Source organism: Sus scrofa, chromosome 1, assembly GCF_000003025.6.
Source record: "Sus scrofa isolate TJ Tabasco breed Duroc chromosome 1, Sscrofa11.1, whole genome shotgun sequence".
Taxonomy (NCBI): Eukaryota; Metazoa; Chordata; class Mammalia; order Artiodactyla; family Suidae; genus Sus; species Sus scrofa.
This window is the reverse complement of record NC_010443.5, coordinates 125028871-125049444: the sequence shown is the minus strand read 5'-3', so window position 1 is coordinate 125049444 and position 20574 is coordinate 125028871.

The window sequence follows — 20574 nt, the reverse complement described above, 5'->3', positions numbered from 1 at the left end:
GAAAGAGACAGAAAGTGAGAAGAAAGAGGAGTAGGGGGCTCCCAAGATGGTAGCCACAGTCTTATTATAGTATTAAAAGTAACATACTGTAACTACTGCAGTATTCTATTTGTGAGAGGTGAGCTAGCCCATACTCATGAAAAAAGGATTACTCAAAAGTGTGAATACCTGGAGATAAGGATTATTGAAAGCCATTTTAGAGGCTACCTCCCCAGGCTTATCTATTGCATCAGCTCTTGTAAGTGAGAGTATAACTATGCCAGACTTCCCTAAATACCAAGGAAAAATAAATCCAAGGTGAATGCAGGTAGTGGAATAAGCAGAAAAATAAACACCACCACCACCAAAAAAAAAAAAAAAATGCTCATGAAGTCTGTTGGAAAGTCTGATTCTGACCAGCTATTTCAATTCAATCCAAAAGAAGATATTTTTAACCACTGAAGAAATTTAGTTCCTCTTTGTCAACCAATATGATGCCAAATAATTTTACTTTAATGAAGTAAAGAGGAAAGAGAAAGATAGTGGTCATACTTCTAAACCAGTTGGGTTCTTCCTAAGACTGTCCATCCACCTTGAGATTCTAGAGTTGCTTTTATTATGGAAAACTGCTTTTCCATCTGAGAGCTATCTGATGGAACAAAAAGAGCACCAAATTTGGATTTAGAAAAACCTGACTTCTAAATCTGGCTGTGACTCTTACCAGCTGTGTGACCTTGAAACAGTCACTTGCCATTTTTATATCCAGCTCTCTCAAGTATAAAGTGGATGGAATGCAAAACGGTTGGATGCTATGACAGTTGTATATGCCAAAAGCAGCGGGAACTCAGAGAGTGGAAGTGAGGATCTTGATCATTAGTGAGGACAGTGGGGTGAGTGTGGGACTTGAGAAGAGTGGGAAAGGCTGAGACCAGGTGCTACGGGAATGAAACACAGAGCCAACTTGGTAGGGGAGAGCATGGATGGTGGCCCTGCTAAAGCTGGGTGATAATGGATCTGTTGTGGAGCCAAAGAGAGCCAAATCTTCATGGCTTTGGCAGCTTTTGAGGTTTGCTTGGAGTTGGGACTGGTAAGAAAGGTAAAACTGGAGATCAAGGAAGCGTGATGATCTAGGGCATTCATAGGTGGGAAATGCAGTCCTGGGATAGACCTCTCCAATTGCTACATTTTGAAAAGAGAACTTCCTAAAGCTACTGGGAGACACTGCTAACTTACGTCAAAAAATGATGGCCAATGTGTCAAGACATTTGCTCTTGTTTCTATTTAATGGCTCTAACACACGGCAAATCCCTTACTTAGACTATATTGATATAGGCAACCTAAGTGGCTGAAAAAGCACATGGCCAGCTACAGGCAAAAGTGGTAATCTTATCTTTAATATATTATATATCTCTTTCCTGCTTCATTCCATAGTTTAATTGTGGTCTTTTGCCCACACATAACTCTCACAAGTTTCAGGCTGACTCTTTTTTCCTTGCCCAGGAAAAACATGACTTACAAAAAAGTAGGACCTTCAAATTGGAAGTTCAATCCCTTTCATGTGCATCACATCTGCCTACAAATATGAAGCTTTAGCATATAGATTTTCAAAAAAAAAATCCCGCCCTAGGTGCATCAAATGTCTAATGGTGAGACTAGTCTTAGGCAAGCCTGTTTGAGACAATTACTATTATAAACCTGGCCATGATCAAGTTCAAAAAAAAAAAAAAAATTCTAAAGTTGAAGCCCTTACTTACTGGGATGTAATGTATTGCAATGCAATGCTGCCTGTCTTTCTCAATGGATACAAGGCAGCAAGCACTAGGGCTATTTTATCCATTAGTCACAGAAAGCATAGTGCTTAGGGACTATAAGCTTTCCAAGGCCTGCAAAAATGTTTTGAAGTTCTAGAAAAATAGTTCATTTAGTACAAAAGAAGAAACAAAAAAAACTCCAAAATTAAAATTAATTTTTGATCCTATGTCTGCCAAATGTAACATTATTGCAACTTCATTATTTATTTCAATCTTCATAAAACTATGTCCTTGAAAATACTTTGCAGTTTAGATTTTTTAATATAAAGACTGTCAAAATTACAGTCAGTATAAATAATAATAAATTATAAAGCAAGTACAATAACTAAATAAGCTTAAACATATTAGTTTTCATTCATTCACTTTTTTACTCATTTCACAAGCAAACATATTTTACAGTACGTTAGCAGTGTTCAATCTGAGGTACTAATATCCCTGGAAAATAAGAAGAGTTTACAAGAAGTCTTTACAGAAGGATATCCTATCCTTTACAAGAAGGATATAGACATGAAAGATTTTAAATGTATTAGTTTATAGATGTTCAACTTCTAAGTGTACTCATTACTGGTATTGATCACCTAAGAAAAACGCTGCTTCTCTGGTTCCATTTTCCCACTACTGCATTTCTGATCCATCATCTTTTTTTTTTTTTTTTCCCATTGCAGTTTAAAAGCACGGATATCTAGAATACACACACACACACACACACGCAGACATACACACACACACACAGGGTAGTCTAAATAATACTGTAGATACTGAAGAACAGAATTCTAAAATAATACATTCTTAAGAAATACTAGTGGCCTTTTTTTTGGCTTTCAACACAGGTGAAGTAGGAAAATTTATATCTTGTATTTCATAAAATAATTTCTGATACTAGTTAATGTGCGATGGGGGGTGGAGGACATATAACTCAGAAGAAGCTGAAAGAGCATCAACTATAAGAGATCTCCTTCCATTTCTACATAATTATTTAGACAAATAAGTTTTCTCGTACATATACAGACAACAACCAGAAACAACAGAATTGATACAGAAACCTGTCTTCTTCTACCAATAAGTGATAAATTGAAAAGGAAAAGTTCCACCCATATCAGTATCAGACTGATTTCCAACAACCTTTTGCTAGAAATTATTTGTCAACATCTATTATACTTTTTAAAATTAATTCTGTGGAATTAATGATCATAATAGTAATAAATCCAGGGGACATTTTCAAAAGCTTAAAATCTCATGATTATAAGATTTAAAATAAAATAATTTTTCTTTCTCTCTATGTATATGGATATATATCATATATGTTTTTTGATTTTCTTGTAGAGAATAAAATAGTATAATCAATGAAATATTTTCATAAAATGTATTTGCATACAATTATGTAAGGAAGTGATGGGAAACGTAAGGTTATAGAGAAAGAATACTGATTTTAAAATTTCTGAATCAAAAATAGAGCTTTCTCAAGTATGTGATGGTGGTGACTATCAAAATATTATGGTAATTTGGAGTTTCCATTGTGGCACAGCAGAAATGAACCCAACTAGTATCCATGAGGACGCGAGTTCTATCCCTGACCTTGCTCAGTGGGTTAAATATCCTGCATTGTTGTGGCTATGGCATAGGTGGTCAGCTGTAGCTCCAATTCGACCCTTAGCCTGGCAACTTCCATATGCTGTGGGTACAGCCCTAAAAAAAAGAAAAAAAATACTATGGTATTTAGAGTTCTTTGAACACATTTAGGAGAATTAAATAACAACTATATTTTTAAATGTCAATATTCACAACATAGCAGAAGTTATAACCTTTGCAACCATTTATTACAATTATGATGCAAAATTATAGATTACATATAATATAGTGTTAAAAACATACAAGTAAGCTGGGTACATCATTTTTCAAAGTTCTTTTTTTAAAATTTTGATTAAAAAAAAAATTTATGGCCATGCCTACAGCATGCAGAAGTTCACAGGCCAGGGAGTGAACTAGTGCCATAGCAGCAACCCAAGCTGCTGCAATAATACCAGATCCTTAACCCACTGTGCTACAGAGGAACTCCTCAAAGTTCTTTTAAAGAACATTCCCCCCAAAAAATGTTCACAGTTCACTACAGTGGACACTGTGTTCATAAAGTTTCCATGCTTTTCCATCCTGCCAGAGATCGTATAAATCATGTGTATGGACAGCCCAATACTCAAAAGCTGCACAGATAAAGGAAGACATAACAAAAAAATCCTCCTGGAATTTTCATGGGCCATTCTATATTCAGGTAATTAATCTTAAAGGATAAATTTGGAATTGTTACTGTATTCGTCAAGAATGTACTCTTAACGAATGTAGATCGTACAAGCATAGATACGTGCTTCACAGATACTGCTTCACAGATACTGCTATTTTTTTTTTTTTTACTAAAGTAAATGTTTGTGGCAACTCTACACCTAGCAAGTCTATTAGGACCATTTTTCCAACAGTATTTGATCACTCTGTATCTCTGCGTCATATTTTTGTTATTATTACATTTGTTATTGTGACCTGTGATCAGTGATCTTTGGCTATTACTATGACTCAAAGGAACATATCATGTTTAGCATTTTTAGCAATAAAGTATTTTTAATTAAGGTATGTTCATTGCTTTTTAAAATACAATACTACTGGACACTTAATAGACTACAGTATACAGTTAACAGAACTTTTATATGCACAGGGAAACCAAACACTTTGTGTGACTTTCTTTATTGTGGTATTTGCTTTATTGCAGTGATCTGGAATAGAACCCTTGATATCTACAAAGTATACCTGTATTCTTCTTTACTTGAGGACAATATTTCATTGAATTAACTAATTACTTTAATGAGTCAATAATGTAAAATTATATCCCAAGTATTGGGAGAGGGAGGTGGCAATGGTTTAGGGAGGACGGGATTATAAAGAATAATAAGGAGTTCCTGTCGTGGCGCAGTGGGTAATGAATCCAACTAGGAACCATGACGTTGCGGGTTCAATCCCTGCCCTTGCTCAGTGGGTTGGGGATCCGGCGTTGCCCTGAGCTGTGGTGTAGGTCACAGACAAGGCTCAGATCCCACGTTGCTGTGGCTCTGGCGTAGGCCGGTGGCTACAGCTTCGATTGGACCCCTAGCCTGGGAAGTTCCATATGCTGCGAGAGCGGCTCAAGAAAAGGTAAAAAGACCAAAAAAAAAAAAAAAAAAAAAAAAAGAATAATGAAACATGCCCTCTGGGAAAAAATGATTCTAGTTTTGTTTTTTAGTTTTCTTTTTTTTTTTTCTCAAAACAAGTTTATTTTTTGAATGCTGAAGATTTTTGTCCCTTTCGAATATAGCCTGAAGTTGTCTTAAGCACTTTCCAATCCATTTTGCACAGGCCTTGAATGTTCTTGATCTAAGCATATATTGCATTTCCTTTTTTAATTTTTTTAAATGATTATTATTTTTTCCATTATAGCTGGTTTACAGTGTTCTTTCAATTTTCTACTGTACAGCAAAGTGACTCAGTCACACATACATATACACATTCTTTTTCTCACATTATCCTCCATCGTGCTCCATCATAAGTGACTAGATATAGTTCCCAGTGCTATGCAGCAGGATCTCATTGCTTATCCATTCCAAAGGCAATAGTTTGCATTGTTCTTTATTTTTCTATCGATTAAATTAAAATTATAAATTTCTGCTTATAACTTCTGACTTCCTCTTAGTTCATCAGGAGAATAGAAGAAAATGAAAATAATGATGAACATATAACACTATTCTGTCCCTCTGCTTTTGTAGAAGTTTGTGTCATTTACATGAATGCCATTTCTCTTCTTACTGAGCCAATATGATATACCAAGGTAAAGTTGATCAATGCTTGTATATCTATTTTGGTTTAGACTGGATTTCCTGGTAACAGACTCTAAAACAAAGAGGTGCTTACTCTGGGAAGCTACATCTGCTGAAGTCAGGCAGAAGAAGCTTATAATACATTTGCAAATGAAGCCTAATATTAAGCAACCATTTCATAAGCTGAGATGTCCCATAAGACTTGTTTCCAGTTAAGGCAAGAAAGCAGCTAATTGTATCCTTGTATCATACAGTAATTGGACTCAGGCCATGCCTTTAAAGGATATGTAATCTTGGGCAATGCAGTTCCCTGCAGCTGGAGGCGATACCCAATGAGGAACATAACTGTGACTGTGAGCAGCTATCAGCAGCTGATAGCCCCATCAGCTAGCTGTGGATATACTGGCTCGCAAGAGGAGATCCTGATGATGCACCACAGTATCCATTATGGGCCTTACAGATAAACTGCAATCCACACGTGAAAGCAATACCTACTTTATTCAGGATATTATTTCTAGGTGTTTAGAAACTGTTAATCAAAACAGCCAAGGATCCTTGTCCTGTGGAGCTAACTTTATAGTAGGGGAGATATACCACCAATGGTAAACATACTAAAATAAAGAAAACTGTATCGAATGCTAGAAGGTGATACATGCTCCAGCAAGAAGAAAAGACGGAGCAGGACTGGGGGTTTTAGGTAAGTTGGCTAAGTTTTATTATTTAATGCCATGTTCACATATCTCTCTGGAAATTCAACTTCTTGAAGATAGTCTTTCTACCCCCTATGCCAAGAGTAAAGTCAGGGTTCACTTTGTTACTGGAGCAAATAAGCATGACAAATCTGAGGATATTCCACTTAACACAGAAAAAAATTAAAAGAAAGGGAAGACTGGTCAGCTCAGTAAGTTGTATCTTTTTGGCCATATACTGATCTGTTTGTTCATATTACCAACAAAGTCAGTGAAATTTCCTCATTTCTTCTTCCCTTTTTTTTTTTCCCTCTTTTTGACAATCTTAATTTCCATCCACAGATCATGAGCAGAATTACCTTTGTGCTTAAAATAAGTGGTTGCCTCTGGGCTCTATGTAAAACATCCTTCCCTGACACAAATACACCAAAAGTATCCAGGTAACTAAGTACTAAAAATTCCACTATTAAAGTTTACAACATTGTAATTAGTAGGCATCATCTTCTCCCTATCTTTTTGTTTTTTTCTTTGTTTTTTGTTTTGTTTTTTAGGGCCACACCCTTGGCATATGGAAGTTCCCAGGCTAGGGGTCAAATTGGAGCTGCAGCTGCCAGCCTACACAACAGCCATAGCAACACAGGATCCCAACCGCATCTGCGAACGACACCACAGCTCACAGCAATGCCAGTTCCTTAACCCACTGAGTGAGGCCAGCAGTCAAACCTGCATCCTCATGGATACTAGTCCCCGCTGAGCCATGATGGGAACTCCTCATCTCTCCATCTTGAAAAGAAAAGCTACCTTAATGTGCTAACGCACTGAGTCACTGGGTGAATGTGTTTTTTTCCTGACTGAGAGACTCTACTGTGGCATGAGAAAGTTGAAAGTGCATATGATGTAACTCAAACTTTTTATGGTCTGGCTTGGAGCAGAGGCCATCTATAAAATGAAACAGGCAAGGAAATAAAGAAAGTCAGTGTTTGGGGAAAGAAATGGAATTAAAAACACTGGTTTATACTCCTAGGAAGTGATGGAGTGACTCAGCTTGAACTCTCCCTGGGAGTTCAACTGGTTACCAGATTCTTATACAATTTCCCTGGGGTAACTTGTGCAGTGTCTCCTCCACTGTGACTCCAGAAAAGAAATTAGCAAACCTTGGAATTTGAGGGCCAGGTAACTTCTATGTTCTTGGAATGATTGAATGATTGTGAGAGAGAATATAAAAATTGTGTATAGCCCTTAATTTCTCACTCTTCTGTGACACAACAATATATAATCATACAGGAAGGGGTGGAAAACTTAGCCAGGGAGTCACCAGCTAAGAGGAATAAAAAGTAAAATGACATACATATCAGTAAAAGTTGAATCTATTTCTTGTATTTTCTTTACAGAGAAAATAAAAATAAATTTCTTTAAATCATGATAGGAAATTATAAATGAATCCAATAATTATTACATATGATAAAAATAAAATATATTTTAGTTTCATATTATGGCCAATAAAGGAAGTGAGCAAAGAGAAATAGGAAATAGAGATAAGGGAGGAGAAGCTAGAGGGTTCTTTAAATAAAGACTGCTGGCCAGAAAGAGAGGAGAGTAAGATAAGGAACAGAATGTCAATAACAAAAAGAGGAAAGTCAAGGACAAAGAGAAAGGAGAATGAGAAAGAAACTAAGAGCTGGAAATAGGACAATTGGGAAAAAGACAGAAGACAAAGAATATATGAACAAATAATGAATGTAATGGCCGGTAAGGACTTCTTGCCACACATCTGGTGCCCACTTGCTTATGAGCATTAAGTTATCACTGCTGTTCCCATGCTTCTGACATATACAACCAGAAATAGTTAATGCAACACTGGGAAATAAGCCTACTATCATTTTTACATTAAAACATAATTTTGGAGTGAAGTTTTGTTTTCTCATGGAATTCAGTAGGTTCCACATGTGCATGAAGAAAATGCACTTTACTTTTATGAATCCAATAATTTATTACCAATTGACCAAAGTCTCCATGAGATTATAGAATAAAGCTGTCTCATTCCACAATACTTGCAAAAAGCATTTTTAAAAACCACCATTCACTTCATTGATTTTACCTTCTATTTCTTTTCAAATTACATTTGCTTTTAGTCTAATTAGTCCACGGAGATTAAAAAAATGCAGTAAAAATCATTTAGGTTTATCAATTATTTATCACAATTTCATACCTTTTAAATTGTCCTTATAAGAAATTGCAAGCAAGAAAACATACTAAACAACTCTGGATATTGTTTTGATTTGAAATAGTTTTGTGTGGTGGAAGCTGTGACACATGACCTAGATTCCACCTTCTAGAATGCAGGGTTTATCACCCTGTCTACTGGGAATGCTTCCAGGAAAGCCTTCTGCTATCAGCCCCTTTATACGATGGTGGTTGCTTTGGATAAAGAGAACCAGGCTTCTTTAAGGTCAAGTCCTCTTCCAAAGGCAGCAGCTAAAATGACTAAGATCAATACTGTTCTTAGTCTCAGGAAAGTGGGGCATCTACCCTTGCTCCACAGCTCAGAGGCCACTGTCCTTTGTAGTGACTTCCTCCAAATATTCTAAATCTTCCTCCAGTGCAAACTATACCAACCAGGAAGGACTCCATGGTCCTGAAATTGGATGCAGACCATGCTTTCCCTATTTAGGACACTTTTTAACCATATATAACCTATCCTAGCCTTGCATAAGACTGACCTGTTTGTTACTCAAAGGAGTTCCAAGACTTGTACTTATAGGCTTGTTCTAAGAGCCCATAGCAGATAGCTAGAAAACAATTTCATGGCATCAGGAGAGATGTGATCACCAAAGCAGAGCTGGGTGGTTGGTAATTTGGGGTTACTTTCATCTTGAACAGAGAATAAGTTCGGGACTCTGGGCTACAAAGAATTCATCATCAGTTCTTGGGTTTAAACTGAATTTGTTGGCTCTTAGCTGTTCTTGGTTGTACAGTTGTCTCCTACATCCAAGGGCAATGGAAATAGGCGTAGGCATCCTTTATCCTATAAGTCTCCTTCTACTGGTACCCAGAGCTCCCTTTAGCTCCTCCACAAGCTCTATGCCACCAATTGGGCAGTTCACCAGTTGTGGCCACACCAAGCTTATCTCCTTCAAAAGCTTTCAATACCATTGCTGCACAATAGCAATGGGCCCTTCCAATCAATGTCCTCATCTTGCCTCCTGCTTTCCTATGTCAGTCTTAAAATGTGCCAAATGAGAGATGAATATTCCTTGCAGGAAAATGAGCACTCTTCTTTCTTATCCCACAGGCCCTCACCTGTCCTTCCATTAAGTATAAAATATATGCTATTAATTCTGAAAGAGTTCATATTCCAGGAGTGCAATGATTATGTCCTAAATAGTTCAGGAGAAGACATGATTAGAAGCTGCTCTGTTCTATATTTATGTTATGCTATAAAATTTATTTGTTATAAAATCTGAACAGTAAATTGAATATGAACAGAGAATGAACTACCATTCAGAATTTTCTTGCATACCCTGGTAAGAAGTAAGAGAAAGACTTACAATTACAGTCCTCATCTATGAAGCACAATAACAACCTTTGAAAGTCACTGGAAGCCAGTATTCATAAATAGCATAAAGGATAAAAATAACATGATAGTAATGATGTAACCAGCATTAAATATTAGGGAACTGCAGAGGAAAGTAGATTTAAATTGTTTCAAAACAGATTTCTAAAAGCCATGGCATTGTGAGCAATAACAATGTTTCTACCTTTTACTCACAGAGGACTGAGATGGGTAACAAGAGAGCCATCAGAAATGGCAGGCATATTTGGCAATAAAGAAGGCAAATACTTGATTCCTGGAATTCAACCAGATTGGAAGCCTGAACAGTCTGCAGATTCTTTTTTTTTTTTTTTTTTTTTTGTCTTTTTGCTATTTCTTTGGGCCGCTCCCTTGGCATATGGAGGTTCCCAGGTTCCTAGGGGTCGAATCAGAGCTGTAGCCGAGGGCCTACGCGCCAGAGCCACAGCAACGCGGGATCCGAGCCGCGTCTGCAACCTACACCACAGGTCACGGCAACGCCGGATCATTAACCCACTGAGCAAGGGCAGGGACCGAACCCGCAACCTCACGGTTCCTAGTCGGGTTCCTTAACCACTGCGCCACGACGGGAACTCCATGATTCTTCACCAATTAATTGGACAATAGTCAAATAATCATGGGCCTATGAATTCTGTAATCTTTGGATTAGAAATTATGTGTATATTAAGCTTTACTTTTGAGACCCTGGTGCTTCTGATTGTATTCTGTCTCTCACAGAGAGGCCTTTGATAGTTTACTAAAACGAATGTTCCTTGTTAGATCTAAGGACCTCCTGAAATGGTATGAAGCAAGAAAAGTTGAAAAAGAAAAGAGTAGAATTATTGAACATATACGAGAGAAAAGAACATGAACTGAATCCAAAAACTATCAAAAAGATTAATTTGTAGTAATTAATTACATTATTACAAGCTACATTTATTTCAGAAATGTAAGATCAGATTAATATTTAAAAGCCAATTAATGTAAGCCGCATTAGCAAAAAAAGAAATAGATCATATGATCATCTTAATGGATATAGAAATACATGTAATAAAATCCAACACCTAACCACATAAAGGCACTTGGAAATTAGGAATAGAAAGTATGTGTTAAAAAAAAACTCATGGAAGATACCAATTTTAATGGTATATTATTGCAAGCTTTTCTCCTGGGATCTGGAAGGAGACAAGCATGTCATTATTAATACTTCTATTATATATTGTACAATAGATTAAGGCCAAGGTATCAGACTTGGAAGAAAGGAAAGAAAACTATTATTCATAAACAGTATAATGATAAGAGCAAAAAAATCCAAGAGACTAAAATAAAATTATTAAAGTTGATAAATAGCATTAGTAAAGTTGGATATATGAGGCAAATATAAAAGAGAAATAAATTGCATTTCTCTTCACCAGAAGCAAGTGAAAATTAAGCATTTTATATAGATTACTTAAACATAGCACAATACCAAATACAACCCTTTTGGGAAATTGCTTGACAAAATTTATCAAAATGAATGTACATACTCTAGGAATCAGCAATTCCATTTCCAGATATATCACCAACAAAAACTCATACATATGTTCATAATAGCAGTATTTATCCTAGCCCCAAACTGCAAATCTCCCAAATGTCCATCATTAATAGAATGGATAAAATAATTGATGTGTTCATAAAATGCAATGTTTATAGCCATGAGAATAAATGAATAAAATATGCCCAAATTTATGAATAAATTTCATAAATTTGATGTTAATCAAAATAAATTAACTACAAAAGAATACTTACTGAATGATTCAGATTATTTAAAGTTCAAAAGTGAATTGGAAAAGGACAGAAGAGAAGCTTCTAGGATGTTGGTAACGTTCCATTTCTTGATATGGTGCTGGCTGCAAGAGCACTTTTACCTTGTGAAAATGTATTGAACTCTTCACTAATAATTTATGTGCTTCTTCTGATATTACATTCACATAACAGAGTAGATGTGTAAAATAACTTTCAGAAAACTACAAAACGTGGATTTGAAAAAAATGTTATAAAGATGCTAGTTCTCTGAAACTAATGTACAGATTAGATATAATCTCAATAGAAAAGGACAAGCAATTCTAAAATTTACAAGTAAGTGCAATTGGTCAAGAATAATGAAGACTGCTTGAAGAATAGAAGATGGTATAGGACTTTTGCCACTGGGTGTCAAGATTTATAAAACTATAGTAATTAAATTTGCAAGGTATTTGTGAATAGAGAAATCAAAATAATAAAATAGAATAGAATAGAATAGAGAGCACAAAAACATAACCATGCTGACACTGTAGAATTATGGGAAAATGATGTTCTTATTAAAAATATTACTGGAAAAAATAAAATATTCATTTGAGGAAAAAAAAAGTCCCTCCTGAGTGAATTTTAGAAACAAATATGAAATATGAAATAAAACCAACAAAACTTATAGAAAATAATACAGAATAGTATCTACATAATATCATGATATAGAATCACTTTATAAATATTGACACAAAAACTATTAGCAAAAATTTAAATACTGGATTATATTAAAATTTAAAATATTAGTACAAATAGAAACAGAAATAAAATTTTCCTCAATAAAATATTGCAAAGAAAGGAGTTCCCTTCATGGCTCAGTGGTTAACAAACCCGACTAGGATCCATGAGGATGCGAGTTTGATCCCTGGCCTCACTCAGTGGATTAAGGATCCAGCATTGCCTTGAGCAGTGATGTAGGTCACAGATACAGCTCGGATCTGGTATTGCTGTGGCTGTGGCATAGGCTGGCAGCTGTAGCTCCAATTTGACCCCTAGCCTGGGAACTTCCATATGCCGTGGGTGTGGCCCTAAAAAGCAAAAAAAAAAAAAAAAAAAAAAAAAGGAAAGAAAGAAAGAAAAAGAAAAAATTCAAAGGAAATATGTGAGCTCAGAGAAGACACCTGCAACATATATTGCTCATTAACAAAGAGAACCTATTAACAAAATATAAAAGAAGTCCTACCAATCAAAAACAAACCACAAACAACTCAATAGAAAAATGGGCATGACACCTGAACATGCATTTGACAAAAGGGGAAAATCAAGTGGCCACAGTTTGGTTATATCTTGATTAATTAAATAAATAAAAATGGAAAAATTGGGGTATTATTTAATACACAAAGGAATAGCTAAATTAAAACTGATATCATGTATTGGCAAGAATGTAGACAACTGGGAACTTTCAGACACGGCTTTTAGGAGCATAAATTAATATAGCCATTTTGGAAAACTATTAAGCATTATAAATTAAATCTAAAAATCTTCTTCGCCTATGATTCAGCAATCCCACTCTTAGGTACACTCCGAAGAAATGCATCCCCCTGTGCAGCAAAGAGATATAGAAAAGAATGTGCCTCACCATAAAATTCATATTAGCTCCAAAATGAAATTCCATTTCTGCTAATATTAGAATAAATGAGATATAATCATATGGTGAAATAGTATGCAGCAATGAAAATAAGTGAAAAGTAGGTACATGTAAAAACATGAATGAATCTCACGAGCATAATGCTAGTGAAAAGAGCTTCACCACAAAAGAATACATATGGTAGAACTTTATTTAAATAATAATATATAAGAAAAATATAGTGTTTAATATCCATATTTATTTGTTAAAATCATAAAGAAATGCAAGGAAACGGTAACCAAAAATATCAGGAGGGAGTTTACTTTTGGCAGGGAGATAAATCAGAGACTGAAGGAAGGCATGTAGATGGAATTGAGAGGTTTTTAATTGAGAGGTTTTTAAGTTTTATTTATTTATTTATTATTTTGTCCTTTGTCTTTTCAGGGCCACCCCCAAGGCATATGGAGGTTCCCAGGCTAGGGGTCAAATCAGAGCTGCAGTTGCCGGTCTACACCGAAACCACAGCAATAAGGGATCTCAGCAGTGTCTGTGACCTACACCACAGCTCACCACTACGCCAGATCCTCAACCCACTGAGCAAGCCCAGGATCAAATCCGGGTCTTCATGTATACTGGGAACTCCGAACTGAGGGGGTTTTTTTAATTTAAAAAGTTTTTTTCTTTATTTTTTATCACTATATCCAGGGCATATGGAAGTTCCCAGGCCAGGGACTGAATCTGAGCTATAGCTGTGACCTGTGCTGTAGCCATTGCAATTCTAGATCCTTAACCCGCTGTGCCGGGTCATGGAAGGAATCCATACTGCTGCAGGGACCCAAGCCACAGCAGTTGGATTCTTAACCCACTGCACTGAAGCAGGAACCCCTGACACTGAGTTTTTAAGTTTCTACTAAGATTTTTTTCACTATTAATCCCAGTTAAAGATATGTTAACCGGAAAAGAGGGATGTCACTTACAGCACAGTCACTAACTGACTCTAAGATCCTCTTCATACAAGCCACAACATGCAGGGGTACCTCCTGATGTTTTGCAGAAAAATGACCCTGCCAGAAAGTCCAGATAAACCAAATAGTCATTTCTCTCTTAAATATTGAATTAATCTCACAATTCTCTTTTACCACAGTCCTGGCATAACTAAAATGTTTGTGAGAGCTCTAATTACTTGAGTAGCAATAGGTCTCAATAAAATTCCATTTACCACTTATATTCATTTATGTTTTCTATCTTGGAAAAAGATTTTGTGATGTTTTTATCCAGTAGCCAACTAAATAGAAAAGACTTCGTAAATCATGTGGCTAATTTTTGTTGTTTTGACAGTTCTCTCATTTTTCTTACCATGGCCTGGGTGGACTTAGCTATACAGTATACTGAAAACTTGAGTAGAAGTTTCTTCTCCATGCTCATTCAATCTAAATTTATTATGACTTGCATGTATTTACTATTTTTTTCAACATTTTAAACACACAGCTAAGTTGAAAGGATTTTTTTATTAATAATTTTTATTTTTTCCATTATAGCTGACTTAGAGGTTGGATAAAGGGACAGATAAGTAAATAACTGATTGATAAATTAAATAGAATGTTAATGGTAGAGTATAGAAGGTGGATACATGAATGTTCGATTTCGTTTAGTTCAAAGGATTTTATATCAAACATTCATGTACCCACCTTCTATACTCTACCACTAACATTCTATTTAATTTGATTTATCACTTAGTTATTTACCTATCTGTCCCTTTATCCAACCATCAAATCACCTAATCACGCAATTCCTGTTTTCAACAGCTCAGGTATTTATCACAAGGTAAACCACAAAGCAAGCGACACTCAAGTCAAGAAAAACAATTTTCCAGTAACAATTCCCACTGTCCATGTTTTCAGTTCTTGGGGAAATAAATGATCTTAAAGGCAGGATTTTTAAAAAATAGATGTGGGAGTTTAAGGAAATTAATGCACTTTACCTTCCTTGCTCTCTTCTTTTTCGGTAGGTAAATGAAGAGAGATAGGATTTCACCCAAACAAAAAAATTATATAATTTCCTCATAGGTTTCCTAGTACTTTCTCTAACATATATTAGAATTTCTTAACACTTTAAAAATCTAGGAGATTGAATATTTTTAAAATCAAAAAATATACCAGACTGCGTCAGTAAACAAGTTAGATCTATGTTGCACAGGATGTTTGCTAATGTAAGTTTTCTAAACATGGGCAACTTAGAGCTCATATTGACATTATAAGGTAAAACAGTTTGCATTGAACTTATGCACCCTAATGTTTTTTTAAGGTTTTTTTTTTTCTGAATTCCCCTCAGACACAATTGCAGTAAACCAGACAGTAAAGAAAGCGTTCCATTTTTCACTACGCAGTGATTTGACTTCTCACATTTCTCTTGGAATGAAAATTAGATTCAAGGACAGCTCTGTACCTGATAACTCTGACAAGGTGTGAAATGCTAAGCTTTCTATGGCTGTAATGAACATGTGCAAGCTTTTTTTTTTTTTTTTTTGGTTTTTTTTTTTTTGTGTGTGTGTATGTGTGTGTGTGTGTGTTTGTTTTTTCCTTTTGTCTGAAGGCCTCAGGCTTTCTATCCTGGGGTGAAGAAATTCTAGTATTGTAGCATCAGCTATCCTGTCTGTAATGTCCAGGCTCTCCAAATGCTACCTATATGGAGGAAATGCCAGTTCCTTAAGGGCTTCTTATAACTTGGGTATTTGATTACACAAGGATTGACAATGTTAATTACTCTCCTGGTTGATTTTCTGAGCCTCTTTTTGATCACCAGCTGCCATCCTTTGGGCTCATATTTGAAGGAGGGTAGAAAACTATAGAACTATGAATGAACAGAGGAAAAGCTACTGTAAAAGAGAAATACAGGAAGGAACCAAGGATATCTTTATTTGCATGGAAATACTACTATTTTATAATTACTGATAGTTTACATACAGAGTACAATTTAAGATCTTAAATATGATTTTAACTTATTGGTGAAATCACAACAGCAAAATAAGGCCTATAACTTTGTGTATGTGGCGGGGGGGGGTTACAAATATGTGGCCAACAAAGGCTGCTATTAATTCTCAAGGGAAATATGAAGCCCCGGGGATGCTGGACATGGACAGCTTAGAGACATGGATAGACAACCTCCAGTTCCTGGACAAACTTTTTAAGCCCCAAATCAAGAAAATAAACTAAATTTCTATTGTGTGATACAAGACCAATATACAAAATTCAGTTTATTTCTATATATTAGCAATGAACAATATGGAAATGAATTTAAGAAAACGATGCCATTTAAAAATCATCAGAAATAACAAAACACTTAGGAATAAATTTAATCAAAAAGTATAAGATTTGCTCACTGAAAACACTATTAAAAGAAATTAAAGAAAATGATCTAAATGTAAAAGCATTCTGTGTTAATGGTGTTAACATGGCAATAGCCCTTGTTTTAGTTTTCTTGTTGCTGCTGTAAAAACTTACTTCAATGTTAGTAGTTTAAAACAACCCAGATTTATCCTCCTGTAGTTCTGGAGATCCTCAGTCCTCCAGGGAACACAGAGAACAGAAGTCTTACAGGCTAAAGTCAGTCTGTTGGCAGAGGGAGGCTCCTATGGAGAATTCCTTCCTTGCCTCTTCAAGCTCAGGAGACTGGCTTCATCCTTCAGCCTGTGGCTGCATCACTTCAATCTCTGAATCACTACATTGCCCTCTCCTAGATTTAAGGCTCCCTCTGCCTCCCTCTTATAAGGACACATGATTATGTCTCACTCACCACGATGAGCCAGGAAACTCTCATAAGCCTTAACGTAGTCAGGCCTGCAAAGCCCCTTTCACCATGTAGTAACATATTCACAGCTTCTGAGGATTCAGATATGATGTCTTTGGCAAGGGGAGGGGAGACATTATTCAGTTCCATACTCCCAGACTGATCTACAGAATCTATGCAATCTTTATCAAAATTGCAACTGCCTTTGTTGAGAAAATGGAAAAGCTAATTCTAAAACTTACTTGGAAATGCAATGAACCCAGGACAGTCAAAATAATCTTGAATAAGAACAAATTTTGAGGACTCACATGTCCCAGCTTCAAAACTGCAAAGTCTTGTTATTCAGGACAGTGCGGTACTGTCATAGACATACAGATCAATGGAATAGAATTAAGATCCCAGAAATAAATCTATACATTAGTGGCAGCTGGATATCAATGAAGGTCCCAAGACGATTCACTGGGAAGAGTCTTTTCAACAAAGAATTGGAATAACTGGATGCAAAACAATGAAGCTGGACACCCTATCTCATGTGATATTTTAAATTTTATCTCAAAAAGGATAAAAATTTAAGTGTAAGAGTTAAAATCCTAAAACTCATAAAAGAATGCATAAGTGCAAATCTTTGTGACTTTGGACTGGGCAATATTTTTTTAGATATGACACCAAAAGCACAGCACAGAAAAAATAGATAAATTTGACTTCAGAATTAAAAAACTTTTGCATGTCAATTGACACCATCAAGAAAGTGAAAAGACAAGCCACAGAAGGGGTAAAGTATTTGAAATCATGTATCTGACAAGGGTCTGGTAGCCAGAACATATAAAGTATCTATACAGCCCCAAAATAAAAGACAAATAGCCTAACTTAAAAATAGGTGAAGGATTTGAAGAGACATTCCTCTTAAGAAAATACAGAAACAGTCAATAAGGACATGAAAATATATTCAATACCATCAGTCATTAGAGGCATGCCAATCAAAATCATGAGATTATCACTTCATTCCCACTAGGGTAGATTCAGTAAAAATTTTAAAAAGGGAAAGAGATGATGAGAATGTGGAGAATCTGGCACCTTCATATAGTGGGAGTGTAAAATGGATCAACTGCTGCTTATAAGTTAGTTCTTCAAAAAGGTAAAAATAGAATTATCATATGACCCAGCAATTTCACTCAAAGTAATCTACTCAACAGAACTGAAAACATATGCTCACACAGTATTTATAGCAGAATTATTCATAAGAGCCAAAATGTAGAATTAATCTAAATGTCCATCAACTGATGAATATATAAACAAAATGTGGTATATCCATACAAAGGGATATTATTCATCTATAAAATCAAAGAAAGTACTGACACATGCTACAGGATGAATGAATTTTGAAAACTTTGTGGCAACTAAAGAAAGCCAAACACAAAAGGCCACATGATGTATAGATTCACTTGCATGAAATATCCAGAATTGGTAAACTGACTAAGATGGAAAGTAGATTAGTGGTTGCCAGGAACTGAGGAGGAAGAGGAAGAGTATGAGACTTTTGTTTTTCTTGGCCACACCCACAACACATGGAAGTTTCAGGGCCAGGGATCAAAACCATGCTACAGGAGCAATCCAAGCTGCTGCAATGACAATGCTTGATCCTAAGCCACTGTACCACTGGAGAGCTCCTTTGGGATTTCTTTTTACGGTCATAACAATATTCTGGGATTGAATAGTGGTGATGATTGCATAACCTTGTGATATACTAAAAACTACAGAATTGTTAAAAATTAAAGTATACATTATAGATTGAAGGATAGAATACAGAGGTAATCTTAAATCCAGGAAACAATCTCCCTAGTCTCATAATTTGAAGAATGTTGCTAGGTTTTTTGTTTTACTCTGTGTAACTCTGAGAATAAACCAGAGATATTGAATATAAAGGTTAAAACAACCCATGTGTGTTTATCGTGTGTTTCCACTTCTCTTTAACAGGATAGGAAAATGATGTCTCATATATTCTCCTTGTGTTCAAACTGTTGATATGTGACATGGGGAAGTGGCACAGAGTGGTTGGTACAGAGTGTAAGGTAGTTATATGTTATTGGTCCAGCAGATAAGTAGATATGAGCAGAGAAAGGTGGGGCATGAGGCCAGGTGGCAGGAAACCACACATCATGTAAACAGTAGGGTCCATGGTCAGACAAGGAAAACCAGAAACCTCCAGACTGACAGGAAACAACACATTTTGGGGTGATAAGTGCCCTGGGGGCAGACAAAGAAAGGTAGAAAAAGGCTTGACTCTCCAGCCTTAGAATGCAACCTGTTGCTCATTATGCCCTCATTATAATAAAATTATAAAAAATTAGCCTTGCAGAAGTACCCATCATGCATCAGTGCCATGATACGTCCCATCAAAGCTAAATAAGGACAAAAAGCCCTCTTCCCTTCTGAGCTGGGGTGAAAATCAGAGACTATGACCCCCAAACCCTGCCTTCCCAGTGAATATTCTGCCTATTCAATTGGATGCCCCTTATAACTGGGTGACAAAGAAAGGCAGGGCAGCAACTCACCTCTCTGCCTGCATCTCTTTAAGAGGAGGTGTATTTCTCACTTACAAAAAAATACTTTACTTTCTTAAAAAATACTTAAAAATATTCTGTACTTTCTCAATTTCCATCTTGTTTCTGAATTCCTTCTGTGACAAGACAAGAGACAGACAAGAACCTTCCCTTCAGAAATGTTATGAACTAATTGTGTGTGCCTCCTCAAAATTCATATGTTGAAACCATGATCCCCACTGTGATGGTATTTATTTTGAGGTGGGACCATTGGGAAGTAATTATGTTTAGATAAGGTCTTGAGGATGGGGCTTCTATGATGGAATTAGTGTTCTCATAAGAACAAGAGAGACCACAACTCTCACTTTCTCTACCATGTGATGACACAGTGAAAAGATAGTTGTTTGCAAGCCAGGAACAAGGCCCTTATCAAGAACTGAGGCATCAGCACCTTGATCTTGGACTTCCCAGCATCCAGAATGTGAGAAGTAAATGTCTGTGTTTAGGCCACTCAGTCCAAAATATTTTGTTATAGCAACCCGAGCTGACTAATACATTATGGAATGAGACAGGAAAAGGAGAATGGGGAAAAAAAAAAGAAGGCCAGGGAATAATAAATGCATTTGCTTAATAAAACAGAGACCAGATCAGAGAGAGAATTTAAATGGGGACTGGTTTAATATTACATTAGCTCTTTGATTTTTTTTAATTGAAAATACTTCTATAGACCAAAAATAGACTATAGATGGACCATAATAACATTGCTTTGTTATTCAGTCTCTTTAATTCATTTGAAAAAATAAAACTATAGTAGAATAGATATGCTTATTCATTTTATTATGTAGAAGTCATAGATTATTGTTTTAAATTTTTATGTATTATGATATAACTATGGGCACACTCTATGATGTCTTTTAGAAAAATACAATGATTCAAGCAAAGAAAAGGATCTGTTGAATTCTTTCAACTTGAAA